Source organism: Trachypithecus francoisi, unplaced genomic scaffold (genome assembly GCF_009764315.1).
Source record: "Trachypithecus francoisi isolate TF-2019V2 unplaced genomic scaffold, Tfra_2.0 Lachesis_group16, whole genome shotgun sequence".
Lineage (NCBI taxonomy): Eukaryota > Metazoa > Chordata > Mammalia > Primates > Cercopithecidae > Trachypithecus > Trachypithecus francoisi.
The window spans coordinates 70,312,563-70,326,652 of record NW_022681461.1 but is presented as its reverse complement, the minus strand read 5'-3'; the positions used below and the strand labels follow the sequence as shown (position 1 = coordinate 70,326,652).

The 14,090-nt window shown below is 38.7% G+C and overlaps 1 long non-coding RNA gene across 1 annotated transcript; it reads right to left on the bottom strand.

The window, feature by feature from the left end:
• Positions 1-370: 370 nt before the first annotated feature.
• LOC117099380 lies at positions 371-10,086 on the bottom strand. Its single transcript, XR_004443791.1, has 3 exons — positions 9,979-10,086; positions 1,381-1,384; positions 371-403 (listed from the first exon to the last, which is right to left on the bottom strand). It is a non-coding gene; the product is annotated as an uncharacterized LOC117099380 (long non-coding RNA).
• Positions 10,087-14,090: the final 4,004 nt, after the last annotated feature.

Below are 14,090 nucleotides of genomic sequence, written 5' to 3'. Positions count from 1 at the left end.
GAAACAGGTTAAGGGACATGGAGGATGGAATGATACACACTGTTTTCCAACTGAAGAATACCATGGCCACCACCACAATATGAAAAGCATCTTTAAGGCATCCAATAAGGAAAAGCCCCGTGTATACAATGGAAGAGAAAATGGACTAAGAGTAGACTTCTCAACAATAAAAATCAAGTGACATTGACAAAATAACTTCAAAGTGGTGAGAAAAAAGCCAACGTGAATCTAGAATTGTGTACCTACAAATTATTTATTATTATTATTATTATTATTATTATTTTAGATGGAGTCTCTCTCTCTCGCCCAGGCTAGAGTGCAGTGGCATGATCTCGGCTCACTGCAACCTCCACCTTCCCGGGTTCACGCCATTCTCCTGCCTCAGCCTCCCGAGTAGCTGGGACTACAGGCGCGTGGCATCACGCCTGGTTAATTTTGTATTTTTAGTAGAGACGGGGTTTCTCCGTGTTAGCCAGGATGGTCTCGATCTCCTGACCTCGTCATCTGCCCGCCTCAGCCCCGCAAAGTGCTAGAATTACAGGCATGAGTCACCGCGCCCAGCTCACAAATTATCTTTTAAGAAAGAGAATAAAATGACTAGTCAGATAAATGTAAACGAATTATTAATACCAGCAGGTGTCACTAGAGCAGTGTTTAAAAGATTAACTCCAGGAAGAATAAAAATGATTTCCAAAGGAAGGTCTGAAATACAAAAAGAAAACAAGCATTATTTATGTAAAACAATAATTTTAGTAATGATTAATTTATGAGTTACAACAAGGTACCAAAGCATACAACAATAAAATCACATAATCCAGGGATTGAGGGCCAACTCGAGTAATTTTTGAATTTTTGAATTTCAATTCAGAATGCCAGTTATGATGCTGATTGACTTTTGACAAGTATGCATAGTAGAGTTTTAAGTTAACCATTCAGAGACTGGAAATAAAGCAACTGACTTCCAGACCAGAGAGATTTAAAAAAAATGTAGAATAAGAAAAATATCAATTAATCAAGATAAAAGAATAGAGAGAAGATTAGAAAAGATGTGGAAAAAGTATAACATAAATGACAGAAATATATACAAATATGCCAGAAATCACAATAGATATGAATAAACTAAAGTCACCAGCTTCAAGATACATATTGTCAACTGGATTTTTTTAAAGCTATATGTTCTATACAAATGGCACACCTAAAACATAAGAACAAAGTAATACTGAAAATAAAAGGATGGGGAAAAAAAGATATACTGGAAAAAATACCAACCCAAAGAAACTGAAAGCAATTTTGTTAATATTTGCTGGCTAATTTTAGTAAAGATGGGGTTTCACCATGTTGGCCAGGCTGGTCTTGAACTCCTGACTTCAAGTAATCCACCCACCTTGGCCTCCCAAACTGCTGGCATTATAGGCCTGAGCCACCATGCCCATTCTGATAAAAGCAATCTTAAAATAATAAGCACCCTTAGAGGGAAAAGGTTATTGCATAATGATATCTTACCAGGAAGATATTCCAGTCTAACTTTTTACATATCTAACAAAATAGCACCAGATAATAGTTGACAGAAACACAGGAAAATGTGACAAAAATGAAAATTGCTATCACTTTGAAGAATTGTTACATGTTTCTCACTACACATATAAATTAAACAGACAAAAAAGTAAACATATAGAAGATTTTGTCAACAAGATTATGAAGATTTACTTAATGAACATATAATAATGGATAATGTTTCCAAAGTGCCAGGTACTGAAGTACTTTGCATGTATTAACTAATTTATTCCCATCGAGAAAAGTATGAGATAGAAAGTATGAGATAGATCCTCTTATAATCTCCAATTTACAGATGCTTAAACTGAAGCACAGAAAATTTACTGATCTCCTAGATTTCATAGCTTCTAGTGATAGAGCTAGTAGGCAGTCGGGATTTGAAACCAGGAATTCTGGTTCTAAAGTTAACACTTTGAACTGCTGTACCATTTTACCTGATAACTATGCATCCAACAATTACAACATACATACTTTTTCAATTATATGTACATCATATACATACTAAAATTTATAAAGCAGTACTTAACAGATTGTGAGGAACAGGTCTCATACAGTACATGTTCTTTGACTATGATGAACAATTAATTTAGTAGTAAATAATAAAAGTTTAACTAAAATGTCACATGCACTGGGAAATTTTAAACATATTCTTAAATTATAGGCAAAGAAATAAAGAAACTTCTTTTAAAATTAAACCTTACTCCTTATACGAAAATTAATTCAAGATGGATTAGAGACTTAAATGTTAGACCTAAAACCATAAAAACCCTAGAAGAAAACCTAGGTAGTACCATTCAGGACATAGGCATGGGCAAGGACTTCATGTCTAAAACACCAAAAGCAACGGCAGCAAAAGCCAAAATTGACAAATGGGATCTGATTAAACTAAAGAGCTTCTGCACAGCAAAATAAACTACCATCAGAGTGAACAGGCAACCTACAGAATGGGAGAAAATTTTTGCAATCTACTCATCTGACAAAGGGCTAAGATCCAGAATCTACAAAGAACTCAAACAAATATACAAGAAAAAAACAAACAACCCCATTAAAGTGGGCAAAGGATATGAACAGACATTTCTCAAAAGAAGACATCCATACAGCCAACAGACACATGAAAAAATGCTCATCATCACTTGCCATCAGAGAAATGCAAATCAAAACCACAATGAGATACCATCTCACACCAGTTAGAACGGCAATCATTAAAAAGTCAGGAAACAACAGGTGTTGGAGAGGATGTGGAGAAATAGAAACACTTTTACACTGTTGGTGGGATTGTAAACTAGTTCAACCATTATGGAAAACAGTATGGCAATTCCTCAAGGATCTAGAACTAGATGTACCATATGACCCAGCCATCCCATTACTGGGTATATACCCAAAGGATTATAAATTATTCTACTACAAAGACACATGCACACGTATGTTTATTATGGCACTATTCACAATAGCAAAGACTTGGAATCAACCCAAATGTCCATCTGTGACAGACTGGATTAAGAAAATGTGGCATATATACACCATGGAATACTATGCAGCCATAAAAAAGGATGAGTTTGCGTCCTTTGTAGGGACATGGATGCAGCTGGAAACCATCATTCTTAGCAAACTATCACAAGAACAGAAAACCAATCACTGCATGTTCTCACTCAGAGGTGGGAACTGAACAATGAGATCACTTGGACTCGGGAAGGGGGACATCACACACCGGGGCCTATCATGGGGAGGGGGGAGGGTAGAAGGGGGAGGGATTGCATTGGGAGTTATACCTGATATAAATGATGAATTGAGGGGTGCTGACGAGTTGATGGGTGCAGCACACCAACATGGCACAAGTATACATATGTAACAAACCTACACGTTATGCACATGTACCCTAGAACTTAAAGTATAATAATACAAAAAAACTATAATGATAACAAAAACACTAATCTATCAACATTTAGAATATGATTAAAACTGTTTTCAGGAGTTAAGTTAGCCTCCTATAATCATATTATGAAGTAAAAATGGCTATAAATTGTTAATGTAAGCATTTAACTTAACTAGTTAGAAAATAACAAGACTAAAGAAAGTAGAATTAATGAGTTCAAAATAGTGATATAAACAAAAAGTAATGAAATTTAAACAAAATTAAAAACAAAAGTCAATAAAGCCAAGAGATGGTTTGTTGAAAATGCTAATGAAATTTGTAAACCTCTAGGAAGGTTTACTAACATGAAAAAAGAGACAGTAAGTAATATTAAGAATGAAGACAGAGACATATCCACAGATACAGATGATAATACATGAGAATAGCATGACCAATTTTATATTAAAATAGATAACTAAAATGAACATATTTCTAGATAAGTATAATTCACTTGAATTGACTCAATAAGAAACAGGAAGTTTGAATCACTCTTTACCATTAAGGAAAAATTAAATAAATAATCGAAAGTCTTCCAAAAAATATCTTCAGGACATTGAAGGAACCAAAGCTGAAAGAGAATACCAGCATCATTAATATAAAGATTTTTTTTTAAAGTGCATAAATTGTACTGTACATAAACCCTAAAACTTCTCCTATGTGTTCTCCTTTATTCCTTATCTTCTCTCTGTTGGAGATCTCCTAGGTTCTAGAGTAGGAGTCAGCAAACTTTTTAGCAATAAGAGGTGATAATAGATATTTTAGGTTTTGTGAGCCACACAGTCTCTGCTGCAGCTACTCAGCTCTGCCATTGTAGTGCAAAAGCAGCCATAGACAATACATAAATAAATGGATTTATGTTCCATTAAAACTTGTTTCAATAACTTGTGTGTGCTAATAAAACTTTATTTATAAAAGCCGACAGTGGGCTGAATTTTGCCTTTGGGCTATAGTTTGCTGATTCTTGTTCTAGGGCAATGGTTCTTAATCTGCCGTAATTTGGAAAATCTGAGGATCTTTAAAGAACACTGACGATGTTTGGCTGGTACTTCCAGATACTCTGATTTCATTAGTGTGGCATAGGAGCTGGGCATCAGAGTTTTGTATTGTTTTGCTTTGTTTTTTTAGGTTACCAACTTTACCCTAACATGCAGCAAAATCTAATGTGATAGTAGAGCCACGAGGTGGAATGAACCAGGGAATTTATTAACCGCTGAGAAGAGAGTCCCTGTTGCCAAACTGCATTGAGCTTTGGTGTCAGCAAGAAATATACTTTTATTGTGAGAAGTCTTTGGGACACTGAGGTGGTTTGATACAGAATTACTCCGACTAATACATTAATTGGTGAATGGCAGTATTGCCACAGAAAATAAATATGTGTCTTTGGCTTTATGGTTGGTCAGCTAGGAAACTGATATCAGAGGCTGTGTAGATAACAGACTGTATTATGTAGTACAAGAGCATTTGGTAAAATAGTTGCATGCCATAAGGTCTAAAGCAGACTATTCACTTGGATAAATGTAGCTTTAAGGTACATAGTTGGAAAAACAACAACAACAGAAACAGAGTGGGTATAGTTTGTCTTTTTTGTTTTTATTATTTTATTATTATTATTTTTATTTATTTATTTATTTTTTGAGGTGGAATCTCACTCTGTTGCCAGGCTGGAGTGCAGTGGTGTGATTTGTGATCTCACCTCACTGCAACCTCCGCTTCCTAGGTTCAAGCGATTCTTGTGCCTCAGCCTCCTGAGTAACTGGGATTACAGGCATGTAATACCACACCTGGCTAATTGTTTATATTTTTAGTAGAGACAGGGTCTCACCATGTCAGCCAGCCTAGTCTCGAACTCCTGACTTCAGGTGATCTGCTCACCTCAGCCTCCCAAAGTATTGGGATTACAGGAATGGGCCATGGTACCCAGCCTATCTTGCCTTCTTTTGGCTGACATCGACAAAGGATAAAGGAAAAAGATGAGCTCCATAAAGAATTTTCCAGTTTGGAAACTCAAACGCAAGAGAATTAAAAAGATTCCAGAAATTTGTGGCATTAAATGTTGAGAAAAACCTACTGCTTCTAGGTCTCAAACAGTAAAAGATGAGAAGGTAAATACATAAATAAATAATTTTTTAAAAAGCTATTTACATAGCAAGAATTCAATAAGTAGTCTCAATAACAAAAGGAAAAGTAATTTGGCCCTTCAGTAAAGATAATTCTGAAAACAGCTATAGTTATCTCTCAAGCTTACTATTCCAGATAAACTCAAGGTTGCTGTCAACACATGAAAAGGGGACATGAGGAAGCCTATGAGGAGGATGCAAAAAAAAGAAAAAAAAGAAAAGAAAATTTAAAAACTGTGTCTGGGACAGAATGTTGGGTGGAGTCCATAGTCACTAGTACATGAAACTGACTGGAATCAAATAAGTCATAAGCCCACAATGTTTTTGAGCAAATAATATTGCCATGAAACCGTCATCCCATTTCAAAATGCTGCGAGTGCTTGGCAAAGCTTAGAACAACCTTTGGATTGGATATAGGCTGCAGAGTGTAAGTAGCCCCCAAGGAAGGCATTCCCAAATGTCCACTTCAATTGTGGCTTAGGAGTGCAACGGATAGGAGAGAACCTCTGAGTTTGCAGGCAAGAGCCACTGAAAACAATGAGTGCCCAAAGAAGTATCATTCAGAGAACAAAATCAGGGCTTGTCCATGAATTTTCTCTCTTCTCCATAGAGAGGACCTTCACGATGTCTCCCCAGCGGGATTTCAAACTTGCATTAGTCAAGTAACTGCTGTGTGTCTCCTATTTGCCTCTTTTCTGAATAGTTACCCAGAACCTGAGAACTCACATTGCAAACTGAGGGAGAAAAGTATGCATCAATGAAGTATCTTGGACCTTGACCTAGATGAGATGACTTAGTAGGACTTTGGCTTATTTCTCCTGGGAACAAGTTGAATGTATTCTATGTATGGGAAGAATAGTAAAATGGATATTCAGTAACCAGAGCTGAGGACTGAAGCAGAAACAATGTGATGTGTTATCTAAAACATGCTACATGGTTCCTTTTTCTTCTGGAGACAGCTAGACTACGTTTCTCAACTCTCATTGCAATGAACAGACCAAAGAAATATGAGTGGAAGTTATAAATGCTACTTCTAAGTCTGACTTCTAAAATCTCCTGTATACTTCACATGCTCTTTCTCTCATCCTGTGCAGCTGAACGAAATGAATCTAGAGGAGAACTGAAAGACCATGGAGGATCTGAGCTATTACATGGAAAGAGCAAGGGTCCATGAATGACAGCTTGAAACAGGGTCTCTCTCTGCTGCCAACCTGCATGGATGGTGACATGAATAAGAAATAAGTCTTATTGAGTCAAGACAGAGAGAGCTGAAGGTTGATTGTTATAGCAGTTGGACTTCCCTATGATCTAATATACTGTGCTATCTTACAATGCTTAGCTAGTAAGAGGGGCTCTAGGGATAGCAGTTAAAGAACTCTGGAATGCATCCCTTGCAAGTCTGAGATATGAAAGTCCACAATTAGGTCATGTTAAGAAATCTAAAGCTGACTGTAGACTGAAGTCTGGCTTCAGTAAACATAAAAGAGAAAAGAAGAGCTGACTAACTGCTTTGAATTAGAGCCAGGAGAGACTGTTGTATTGCTACTGACCTGCAGTTAGAAAGTTCGTCAGGGCAAGGAGCCAGTGATTGTTTCCCAAGGAACATGTGTGGGCTGATGATACAGAGCTCATTGGAGTCTTGGTTGGTTTTGTCCAGTAAGTCTGCCTGGAGGGACAAGGAAAACTTACAAAAGGAGACTGGGGGTATACCTGCCTGTGAAGGCCCAAAGAATGAGGACAGATCCCCAGAGACCTCCTAGAATAGCTAGAAAAGCCTGGGGTCAAAGAAACTGCAGGGAAGGAGTGTCCAACATGAAACCTCTGAGAAGTTCAGGGAAACACCCCCCGAGAAAGAAAGTCAGCTTTAATCTTTGGCAAGGCCTAGAGAGTGAGAAGTCAATCAGGAATAAGAAATGACCCATCTCCTTGTCCCCTGTACCCTTTGAACCAGAGGGGAGCAAAACAGAAGCTAGCTAATGAAAGATGTGTTATAGAATTCAGGGCAACTGAGGTTATGCTGCAGAAGCAAATAACAAAAAGATCTTGAGGACTTCTTGTTTGTTTTATTTTTTCCTTCACATACATTTATTTTCTGTTCACACTACAATCTGTTATGAGTTAGCATGGGTCTCTGTTAGCATAGTTCATGCAGGCACACAGGTCAATAGAGGTTCTGTCTTGATACATTTTTCCAAAAGACATTATCATTGCATAAGCACAGCATTGGACCACTGTATGACTGTCATGTGAATCTCAGCTGTCCCATTTTAAAAATGGGAATTCATGTTATGAGGCAGAAAAAAGGAACAACAATTTTTTTAAAAGAAATGTATGTGTGTGTTCATCTATCCCAGATTAGACTATTTTAATTAATTTTTTCCTCTGACATAACTTCACAAAACACTTTTGCAAAGACCAGAATACAAGCAACTCGGTATTTCATGTCATTGCTGTTGTTGCCGTCATACTCCTCTGAGAGTGTATGGATGTCCACACCCGACTTTCTTGGTAAAACAGCATCCTATTTTTATCTGTTGGATTTTTCTTTTTTATTATACTTTATGTTCTACGGTACATGTTTTAATTCTGAAATTCAATCCCAAACATCTTCTTGCTTGTAGGCAAAGTGACCAGTAGAGGGAAGCAACTGTCAGGCAGAGCAATTTCTTCCTGCCATGGGTAATTTGATCCCTCTGGGTCATAATCCAAGGGTGTGGACAAAATACCTAGTTCTAACAGGAAGTTAGTAGTCACGGAGCCTGGCTACTGTCAAGCTCTTTCATGGACTTTGATCAAACCACACTTGGGGCTGGGTGCAGTGTGGTTTATATCTGTAATCCTAGCACTTACGAAGGCCTAGGTGGGAGGAGTGCTTTAGGTCAGGAGTTTGAGACTAGCCTGGGCAACATAGTGAGACCTTATCTCTACAAAAAAGTAAAATAGTCATGGAGGTGCACAACTGTGGCCCTAGCTACTAAGGAGACTGGAGTGGGAGGATCACCTGAACCCAGAAGTTAAAGGTTGCAGTGAGCTATGGTTGTGCCACTGCACTCTAGTCCAGGCAACAGAGCAAGAACCTGTCTCTAATAAATAAATAATAAACAAACCAACAAACCACATTTGGGCTCTGTGTCCCTGGGTCTTTATAGACACAAAGTATAGCCTTGGGAAACATGAGTGGCCTTTATTTATTTTTGTGAAACTCTCCCAGTAATTCTTTTTGTAAGGCTCTTCAGTCACCTCTTTTAAGACTAACTGGAGCGGTAACCACTCCTTGGGCTCAGAGATGATGTTCTCTCCAACCAGTCAGCTTGTCCTCTGCCCTCATGGGACACATCACTCTTCTTGAGCTGATGGGAGTCTGAGAAACAATCTTGTACACTAGAGATAACCCTCCATTCCTCTATGGGCAGAAAAACAGATCTCCGTTAGATGAGCCAGGGACCTTCCTAAGTGCAGATGTCCATTTAAATAAACCAGCAACTCTTGGGATGTAAACAGAAACATACTTCACAATTAGAGATGAATGATGAGCGAATGAGTTAGTAGACGGTGGATTGAAGCAATAATCTACAGCAATAATCAGAAATTCAGAGTCCAAGTCTCAGATCTCTCAGTAATTGTTAATTTTTGGTAGATTATTTAGTGTTTCTGAGTTTCAGCTTCCACATTTGTATGAAGAATCTCATGATATTTATTTGTGTGTATGCACAAGTACATCATAGCATTCAAATGTCCATCTTAAGAAATAAAATGCAGGGTGAAGAAAAGGAGCAAACTCTGTGCATCTAATACCCAGTACAGTGGAGTCAACTAGTGCTTTGGCGCATATCACACTGGTGGTCTAATCCCAGCTCTGCCATCTACTGACTGTGTGATCTTGGACTTGTCACTGACCCATATTCAACCTCAGTTTCTTATTTGGAAACCTAAAGTATTAATGGCTACTTGGTATCCAAAGGAGATAGATGATAGGCACCAAGTCAGTAGCTACCACGGAATATTATTTTCCATATAAAGTACCTTTCTAAATTCATCCTGATTAATACCATAATATAATCTCATCATCAACCCTCTAAAGCAGGAATTATTATCCCCATTTCACAGGCCAAGAAACTGAGAGATTTAAAACTAGACAGTGTCTGGACTGTTTCCGTGGTCTGATTGTTTCATCATGCCTTAGCTGTTGTAGAGATGTGTTGGACCCATGCTGACTATTAGAGCTCCTAGCTGAGGTTTTCTTTTCTTTCCTTTGTTTGTTTGTTTTTTTGAGACAGGGTCTCACTCTGTCATCTTGGCTTATGTGAAGTGTCGCAATCACAGCTCACTACAGCCTTGAATTCCTGGGCTCTAATGGTCCGCCTGCCTTAGCCTCTAGAATAGCTGCTACAATACAGGTACATGACACCATACACGGCCAATTTTTTATTTTTTGTAGAGACTGGAGTCTTGCCATGTTGCCCAGGCTGGTATCAAACTCCTGGGCTCGAGCTATCTTCCCGCATCGGCCTTCCATAGCCCGGAAATTACAGGTGTGGGCCACCGTGACCAGCCTAAGGTTCCCTTTGATAGGCGCTATTTCCTCCGCAGCCTTCCCAAAGCCTTGGGGGGTACACATTTTCTTTGCCTACCGTTTGCGCCTCTAGTGTGTGCATTGACAGAAGTCACCCACTAGATGGTGCTGATATACTAACTTTGGTTTGCTTTGCCATCTACCCGGTGAATTAAAAATTTACCTTATACATCAACAAACCTAAATCTCTACATAAATCTCAGCTTGTGAGACTCATATGCTTGTAAAGATTTTTTTTTTTAAATTCAGGGTGAGCTCTGGAGGCTTAGTTATCTTGCTTAAAAATGCAGACCAGCCTTCTATAAATTTACCAGCTGAGGCTCTTCTATGGCCATGAGCAATCTCAACACTGTGTGTGTATCTGCTCCAGGGTGAGTTGGAAATTATTAGCGGCTTTTTCTCTGAGTGTATAGATCCATGGGCTTGCGAGAGCCCACCACCTCTCTGTAGCTTCTGCTTACTGCTCTGTGAAAGGAGACGCAGAATACAGACTTGGCTCACAGCTCGTGTGAGTATGGAACAGGGTATTCCAGTAAATTTGATGACTCCCTGACTTCCACTTCTTTCTCTCATTGCCTGTCACAAATGTCTAAAAAATCATCATTTGGGTAGAGTATCACACCCCTTTATAACAGCAAAAACAACAACAATAACCAACCTCTATATAGCCTTTTGTGGTTTACAAAGCATGTCTCTCTCAAATATTTAATATATCTAAATTAACAGTCAGTGTTATTTAGTCAATTTTACAGAGGAGAAACTGAGGCTCAAGAGAGTAAGTAGATTTCTAAGGATTTACAAACTATTGAATTACAGTGCCAGAACTTGAACCCAAGCCTTCTGATTACAAGTATCTGGCTAATGTCACTACACAAGATAAAAACCTTTGTTACCTCTAAGGAATACACTTATAATGACAACTCATATCCTGCTACTTCTTTTCTCTTCTGAATACCTCTGAATTTCACCTTTCTTCAAACTTCAGAGTCCCTGGAGGGAGAAAATAACCCTTTCTCCCCACTTTTCTTGTTTTCTCCTTCCTGTCTTCCATTCTAGTGCCCAACCCAGCAATAAATGTTGTGGGAGGCAACAGAGAAGACACTGTCTGTGTTCCATGTAACTACAGAACACCAAAGCTGGAAGGGATTATTGTGATTATCTCATCTAACCACCCCTTTTCCATTTAAGGAAATCAAGCCAGGAAGGAGAAGAAACGTTCCTATATGTGATGCCATGGGATTGTCTCAAATGACCTACTTTTATTTGCAGTGAATCTATACCTTCGTATCCATTAGTTTAAAAACTGTTCATGCCAACTGCATTTCCTTTAAAAGAACATCTACTTTAAGTTTTTCACTCATGCAGCATTCCCTCTTCCCTCTGACCCCTGACATACATACACAATAATCTTGGGATCTTCCAACTTTGTCTTGTGAAATCTTATCAAAGTTGAAACCTTTATGTCACAACTTTACTATTTTAGGGTCTAAGGCAAAGCAAATTCAATGAGATCTGAGCTGTAATTGGCCTTTTTACTCTTTATTTGCCTCATACCTCCTGTTTGTCTTGTAGATGCTTCTGCTATTGAAGTAATCTCAATGTATTACAGCTGCCTTTCTCCTTGCCTGCTTCTCTCATGTAGCCGAATAGCCTTCAGGGAAAGAATTAAATCTTAGAAATCTTTGTAACTCCAGAGTCTACTCTAGTTTTTGGCAAACAGTAGATGATCAATAATTAATTGCTAAATTAAATTACAGTGCATTAAATTGGACCTCCACATTAAGAACCACCTCTCTGGGCATGTATCATCAGGATTTTAAAATCCAGATGGATTTAGAAAAAAAGCACCTATTAATGGATATTGAAGGTTGAAGATCTATTAAGATATTTAAGGTTTAACAAACACTTTTCTAATTCTGCCCTCCAGGTCCCACTGGTTAGACGAGGGTATTTGAATTACGGATTAAACCACACAGAATCTTCTAATGTAGTAAATATTGTTTGAGCTCCTCCCATGTGAAAAAGTAAGCAATCAGGTGTTCTGAAAGTCACAAAATTCGTATAGGCAGCAACAAGTCAGGGAACACCACCTGGAGGAGGAGAAGTAGAACTAAGCTTTAAGGGGCTGAATTTGGAGAGGCATAGAGGAGTTCCTCCAACAGGAAAGAGGGTTGCAAGGTTTAGGATTTGCAGTGATAAGACTAGACTAGACTAGCCTGTCTAGTCCTCTGGCTTGGTGGACTTAGAACTCCATCACTTTTTACAGGTAAAAGGGGCTTTAAGGTCTTCTAGTTCAACCTTCCATTACACACGTGGGGAGACTGAGGCCGGAGCGTGGAAGTAACTTGAACACCGTTCCCTGGCAAGTGAGTGACAGCACAGGGATGAGAGCCCAGGTCTGACTTACAGCCCTGTGCTCTTTTCACCACATTTCTTGAATAATCCACTGTGCACCTGGCGATGCTTTTCTTTCAGAATCCAGCCACGACTTCATTTTCTCTGCATGGCAGGCAGCCAAGAGCCTTGAACTTCTCCATGTTACCATTTTGCCCTCTGCAGAATGGGATATTAAAGTATTCACTCGGGGGAGGGGTCATGGGGTTTCGTCAATAAATGTTTGTGAATTGCTCTGAGCTATTTGTGCCAGAGGGATTCCAGAACTGAAAGACCCTGGTGGCTGTGGTGGTTGTATCTGAGCCTTTTTTGAGGTCTTCCCTCTACTCTGCAGAATTAAAGAGATGGTTTAAGTGATAAACTATTCCTTATGAGCTGTATTTGTGTTGAAAGCACAGCATGAGTTCCCTGCACGCTTCCTCTAGCACAACCACAGCTATGCACCAATCCTCCTGGGTTCAGAGATGGAACTTGGGTTAAATGCATGGAATTTATTCTTAGTCCTTTTCTTAATTACGACTTTATTTTTATTTCTCTGGCATTCTCTAGGGGAGGGGTTAGAGAAGAGAGGAAAAGGAAGAAAGAAAGGGGGCAGGGAAATATAGATTCAATGCTCTTGTTTTGTTTCTGGGCTGCTTGCTATCAGCAAAGTAGAGAGATTTAACGGATCTTGCCAAGATGCAAACCTCTTTTCAAGGAAGCCAGAGCTCAGAAGACATGGAACAAATACAGTGAAAGCATAACTTGAGGTGAGGGCAATCGTTATTTGACTCATAAATTTCTGATAGTAAAAGACTGAACATTTTGTCTATCAGTTAATTTAATAAACAAATAAAATGGACTTTCAAGTTAAGAGAGCCATGTAGTCCTGTGGAAGATGTTTCAGAAAATTGCTGTGTAAAAACCAACACCATTGCTACTCTAGGATAGTCTTGCAGATTTTCCTCCTGTGTCCAATCTGGCATCTCAAAACACTAAAGCCCTACTCCCTCGTATATTCCGGTCTTTCTTTTATTCAAAATCCAGGTCGGAAAATGTCCCCTGAATATTTATGTCAAGTCCTACCTTAGTGAATATTACTCAGTACTGGGGCTCCTTTGAAGCATGTAAGTACATTCTGACTACTTTTTTCCCTTCTCCTTCCCTCATCCTCCTCCTTCTCATTTTATATCTTCTTTTCCTAATCCTTTCTATTTTTTTTTAAATTTTCCTTTTTCACTGTGATCATTAAGCCAGGTGCTACAGGGTAGTGTGCAATCTACAGAGGGAGAAAGTTAAAATAAGATGGGTTTTGGAGGTAAACATCGTACTTGTAAATGCTGCCTTGGTAGAGACTGGCTGTGGGAAATCAAGCAACTTCTGAAACTACATAAGACAGATTTCTCATCTACAACACGAAGAAAATAATCCATTGTCCACAGGCTTCTTGTGAGGGTAAACAGAGTAGATTAAAGCACCACAGTACAATCTGGGATAAATGGGCACTTGACATTTGTGAGTTTCTGCAATCTCCTTTGATCATGAGCTCAGATGGTAGGCA